This window comes from Rhea americana, unplaced genomic scaffold (genome assembly GCF_003343005.1).
Source record: "Rhea americana isolate MKP2758 unplaced genomic scaffold, rheAme1 scaffold_273, whole genome shotgun sequence".
NCBI lineage: Eukaryota > Metazoa > Chordata > Aves > Rheiformes > Rheidae > Rhea > Rhea americana.
This window is the reverse complement of record NW_028186394.1, coordinates 725,325-731,324: the sequence shown is the minus strand read 5'-3', so window position 1 is coordinate 731,324 and position 6,000 is coordinate 725,325. Positions and strand designations below refer to the sequence as shown.

General features: G+C 55.1%; 1 protein-coding gene across 9 annotated transcripts in view; it reads left to right on the top strand.

Moving 5' to 3' along the window:
* Positions 1–6,000, top strand: part of EXD3 (exonuclease 3'-5' domain containing 3) — a 323,237-nt gene that overhangs the window by 258,335 nt on the left and 58,902 nt on the right. The gene's annotated exons all lie outside the window — the stretch shown is intronic.

The following is a 6,000-nucleotide window of genomic DNA, read 5'->3' as shown; positions in this document are numbered from 1 at the left end:
GGGGAAATCCTGCCTCAGCCGCCGCAGGGAGGGGAAAAGAAAAAATATCAAGTGAAAGGCTCGGAGGAAGGGGAGGGCTGTGGGATGGGCAGAGCGCGAGGTTTGCCTGGGAATCAGCACACCCCCCGGCCAGGTGGAGGGTTTCCCTTTGTGGGTAAGCGAGCGCAGGGGCCGTGCTGGCCGCCGAGCGCGAGTGTTGCTTGCAGTCTTGGGCCAGAAATTGCCCAGCCCCAGCAGCCCAGTTACTGTGGTTTGGACCAGCCTGAGGTTTTGCCATGGTGCTGCAATGTCTGGGGAGCCTTCAGCCCTCAGATGGTGCCCAGGGCTCCTTCAAAACCCCGGCAAGCCCCACGGCACTTTGCTAGCCCGCGCCATGCTGGTACGAGGGCAGCCAGAGCCCAGCCTTTCCGGAGAACCGCGCCGGAGCTGCTGGGTGCTGCTGCGCCGGGCTCGCCAGCAAGGCAGACTCCTCTCGTCACCGGTGTTCGGGTGGTGCCCGAAGGTTGTAGGGCCACGAGGAGGTTGGGGGGACGGTTGCAGCCTGACCTGTCCTTGTCTCTGGGGTCCTACTAGGTGCCTGTGGGTTATGCCACACGCCGGTGACACCCCCCCCCCCCCCCCCCCCCCCCCGCGCCCCTGCTGCAGCTCCCCGGGGCTCTGCCAGCCGGGCGCAGCCGGCCGAGGACGGTGTCTGCAGCGAAGGGGTCTCGGTCAATCCAGACTGCCTGCGCCAAAGTGACGCTTCCCCAGCTCCCCCCCTTCGTCTGCCCCCAGCTGCAAGCAGAGGCGAAAGCACTAACCCCGCACAGCCATTCCCCCGTGCCCACCAGGCGCAGTGGGAGCAGCGAGAGCTCTCTGGACCCCCGGCGAGGGGCTGGGCCGCAGGCAGCGGCTGCACCCRCTGCACCCCGTGGGTTCTGGCGACCTTCAGACCCTTCAGCTGCAAGTTTTTCCCTGCCCCTTGAGGGATTTAGGGGCAACGCTCCCATTCRCAGCAGCAAAACTGAATGCACAGAACAGGGAAAACGGCAGCTTTACAGTGCATGCGTGAAGTCGGTCTCGGAGCATGTCCCAACAGGCACTGCACGGACCGACGGTGCTGTGCCGGAGGCTGCCGTCCCCAGTATCCTCCCCACACGCTCGAAAATAGGTTGAGCTCCAGGGGAGCCGGAGGGCAGCTTTTTGCAGGGTCTTCCTTGGAGGATGCCAAGCTGCCATGGCAGCGGGAGTGACGGGGCAGGGGACACTCATTTGAGGCACCCTGGGCCTTAGCCTTGCGCTTACCCTTAAAACCGAAGCCTGGACCAGGGCTCAGGAAAGCTTTGTCCTCAAGAGCCCACTGGAATAAAGGAAGGGTAAATCCCTGGTTGAACTCTCCAATTGCCACCCCTTACCAGCTCGGCTTGGAGCGTTTGTTACCATTCTACATTCTACTTGCTTTCGCGACACAAAGACCAAAGCTGCCAGTTTGCCCAGAATGACCTCCAGTGCCCTACAAATCTAACCCCTTCCTAGAAAAGACAAAAATCCCATTGCCTTCCACCTCCATCTGTTTAGAGAACAGTTTAACCTAACAAGATTAGCATTTGAGGTCGGCTCTTCTTCTTTTACTTTTTCTCCCTGCCATTTGCAAAGAAAACAGCATTGCATTTGGGACAATGACTCGAAAACCCCTCATTTGTAAGTAGGGCGGCCTTTGGAAACTGTTTTGTTCCAAAGTTACCTTGGGAAAGGGCTTGCGAGTCCTCTGCTAATGCAAACAGGAGTTGGCGAAGGAGTTTAGCCACAGAAGAGAATGGCGTTAGCACCTAGCACCAGGCAGATGCTGAGAAAGCATCCAACTTCCAGCGGTGCATGAAGATACCGAGTTTGCTCCCCTAGAGCAAGAGGTTTGCCTATGATTGAGGGATGCTGTCTCAAGGAGAGGACGGAGCACAGTGCTGGGAACAGGACTGGGATGCGCCTTTCCTATCCCCCCGTAGACACCCAGCGACAAAGCTTTGTTCTGTCGACCTGCCCACCACACACCTCGGTGCCTATCCAGAAACCGTGGGGAGAGCAACCTGATTTTCAGAGGTGGTGGACGAAGCCGTTGCAAGGAGGACTGCCATGAAGGACCCACAGTGAGCGCCGAAGCCGAATTAACCTGTGAGGATGCAAGTGCTCTTTTTTTTTTTTTCCTGAAAAAAACCATCGCGTCCAGTTGCGAGCTGCTTCCCGTGGGCTGCCTTCCTGCCGGCTCCCTGCTGCAGGCCGGCGCTGCAAGGAGAGGTAAAGGGCTCGAGAGTCCCCAGGGAGTCGTCGGGGGGGAAAGGTAAAAAGGGTTTGATTTTCATTCTTTGGGACTGTTTCCCCTCCCTCTCGCCCTCCCCCTTCCCTCCCTTTTCGCTACATTGTACTGAGCTTGAATCAGACCTTCACAAAAGGGATTAGGGGATCGTTGCTGATAAATAGCGAAGCAGGTTGGAACCGTGGGAACCAGCCATGGCGCGCGGCGCAAAGGGACATTCCTGCTCCAGAGGGCCAGGCGGTAGCAAAAGTCCAGGCTAACCCCAGGTCACCCGGGGGACCCAGCGCCTGAGAAGATTTGTTCGGACACTGGCTTTTGTTGTGCACAGTTCCGTGTCAGCCCAGCATGTATCTCGGGGGCCTATTGACGGCGAAGGAAAGCGCTATTGTTAGACTTGAAAGGGCCCCCCTTTCACTCCTTCGCTCTCAGGTTCGCCTGGTTACGTCAAGGCGGTACGTGGGAACCAGAGAGCGCCAGAGCGCGGCGGGCGAGCTGCCGGGCATCCCGGCGGGCGCTGCCGGGAATTCGCCCTCGTTTGCAGGCCGGCCCTGGTGGACCTTCTGCTTCGGCGGCTCCGTGTGAGCTTGGCGTGTTTGTTGGTGGAAGCTCATGTGTGTGGAGTAACCCCCTGGGGCTTTAGCCAGGAGCACGTTGAGGCAGAGTCCTGTTTTAGTGCTGCTGCCGAGGGACTGTCGGTGCTTTAGGGAACTCCGGCAAGTGGTACGGACCCCCACGGGAGCCATGGGCTGGGCAGCACCCAGGGTCTACTTGCGGCATGGTGGTCCTCTCCCACTGGCCAGTCGTGCACTGGCTCACAAGGAGGGGTAGCATGTGAGAGACCCTGAAAACAGCCTTGTCTGCAGCATCGGGGTTGCTGTTCTGGGTTGGAAGTTGTGCTTTCCCATGTGCAAGCCTCCCCTGTGCTCTCAGGCTCAGGGAGGCAGGTGATAATTGAAAAGTCGGGTCCTGAAGGTACTGGAACTCCAGCGAGAAGTCTGCTGGGTGTTTGAGTGAGAGCGTTGAGGRTATTTTTGCTTTATCTCAGCTCCAGTGTTATCAGTAAAATTTCCCACACTTGGGATGAGGCAGAATCATGCCAAGATTCATGCCAGTAAACTGCTGCTTGAAGAGAGCAAATCCACCCAGCAAATCCATCCAGCCCCATCCCCTATCTAAACACAAGGAATCTCCTAGCATATTAGCTCTCGCTATCCCTGGATGCTTGCTGATGGGTTAGGAGTTTACCTCATCCACGGAATCACAGACTCACAGAATGGTTGAGGTTGGAAGAAACCTGTGGAGATCATCCAGTCCAAAGTCCCTACTCCAAAAAGGACAACTATAGCACATCATTGCCCACGACCCTGTTCAGATGGGTTTTGAACATCTCCAACCATGGAGACGCCATAACCACTCTGGGCAACCTGTTCCAGTGCTCAGTCACCCTCACAGTAATAGCATCATCAGGATGTTGTGTGCTGACATGGATACCCTGTGAGAGGTGGGAGAAAGGTGTGGGGAGGTGTGCAGAGCTGGCTGTGACCCACATTTCAGTCCAGCTTTTGCTATGGCCTCTTTTAGTGATAAGGACAAGCAGGGAATTTCCCTAACAAAGTGCTAAGTGGCATATGATAAAGCCACCCTGAAGTTAGTGAAAGGCAAAATGAAGCTCAGCTGGCATCTGGCGCTGAGATTTACTGCATCCTAGCAGAGCATCTGGGGATACACAGGAAAGCCAGGGAGATAACCTGCTAGGAAAACCCCTTGGTGGGCCCTAAAGTGTTTTCCGGCATGACCTGAAAGCAAGGATCCTGCAGATGACCTGATACCCTGCAAGTTATCTTTCTGTTCAGGGCTTTCTTTATTGTCCCTCATCTCAGAAAATGAGCTGGGCACCAAGAGTGTATCTCAAAGTTCCTGAGACTTTTGATGAGCCACTGAGTCAGGCCTTGCCTATTATCTCCACAAGGCCAGAAGATTACTCCCCATTCCAGTCTTTGCTCTGAAGCCTGATTTTGTAGCTGGCGTGTTCTGCTCTCAGTGGCTCACCAAGACCTAAGGCTGCAAACTTTCTTCGCAACATCTTGTTCACCAAGGTCCATTTGGTGACTCTCGGTGATGTGTGACTCCAGACCCACTTCCGAAAAGATGAGAGCTCAAACAAACTGATGGAGAGCAGTCTAAATAGCCACATCCAAGTGTGACCCGAAAGCTTTGTGTTTAGGCTGCCAGCAGGGAGACAAGGGGAGAGAGTGACAAACATGTTTGCTGCTGCCCGTCCTCTGATTGTGCTCTGCCACGTCAGAGGTTTCAGGAATGAAAAACAAAAGCCTCATCTCTGAGTTGGGATTACCCCAGAGAAAATGAGGCAGCTTGGAACAGAACTGGGACAGCAGGGATCCTGGCTCCAACTGAAAGCCACAACACTGCTCTACCGCACCACGGCTTGCTGAGGATACACGTGGCCCTTCCTGGGAAATCTGTGTGGGCAGCAGAAGAAATATTCTTAGAGGTCACTTGGGAGTCTCGGAGCTGATGGGGCAGCTTAGTTCTGTTAAAGCTGAGTAACAGCCAATTCTTTAAGTGAGCTGTGAAAAAAAAATRGGAACAGCTTCCGAGAAACAGGATTTCAGCTTGCGCCATTTCAATTCTCCCTGGTGGGTGGAATGAGAGAGTTGCCACCTGCCCATGTTTTGGGGGCCTTTCTCGAGTGCCAAGCCAGGGCTTCTCTTGTCACATCTCTGCAAGCTGGGAAGCAGCAAGGGTGGGCAGTGGGCAAGGCTCTGCCACACCGCCACTGCCACGGTCACTCACTCTGTGCCCAGGTGCTGAGTCAGCACTTAGCAAGCCCAGAGCATCCTTGGTGAGCCCCAGGATGGGGATGGGGCCACGCTCCCACTCCACTTGCCCAGAGCAAATGAGTGAAGATGGAGAAGAGGAAAGCTGAGGAGGGTAGGAAGTGACAGGCTGAGAAAGTCTGGAGGTCGGGGGGGGGCGGTATTTGAAGACACAAGGTTACTCCTGCCGTGGTAGGGGAGGAAAAGAGCCAACAGGGATGCAATGACAGGACAGAGGCTTGTGCTAGCGGGGAAGGGCCTGAGAAAGGAGAGCTAGTAGCTATTACAAGGCTATTTAATACTGTTAAAAGGAGGTTGCTTTCAAACGCACCACCCTCAGTGGATGGACACACCACCCTTACCTAGYGAGGTGAGCAGAGCAATGCTGGTAGATCACCGAAGAAGGGATGTGATTTCAGGAGATGCTAGGGAAGGCTAACATCTCCTGCCTCTCCCAGCATCCTCACAGCACAAGGAGAAAAAAGTATGGGAGATAACTGAAGCCCAGATTCTTTCTGTCCTTCTTGCTGAGGGATCCTTTACTTAGAGAAAGATYGTTACATATTGCTAATATAGGAAAAATTTCATATTTTCTACACAGCCTGCATTCTTAAGGGAGGAGCCTCACAAGGTGACCAGGCCTCCTAAGACCCCTGTATCTCTCAGTCTGAGTGTCCTGAGCAAAAGCAGCTATGTTGCTCAGGCTACTCCTGCTCCTGGCCAGCTCCCTGTGCCCCAGCTGCCACTTCTGCACTCCTCCTTTTTTTCCCCAGTTGCAGAGGCGCACAGGGCCAGAGAGAGCTGGAGTGGGAATGGCCCAAGGTGGTCAAGCACTCTGCATTGCGGCATAGTCCTCCACTGCTGATGCATATC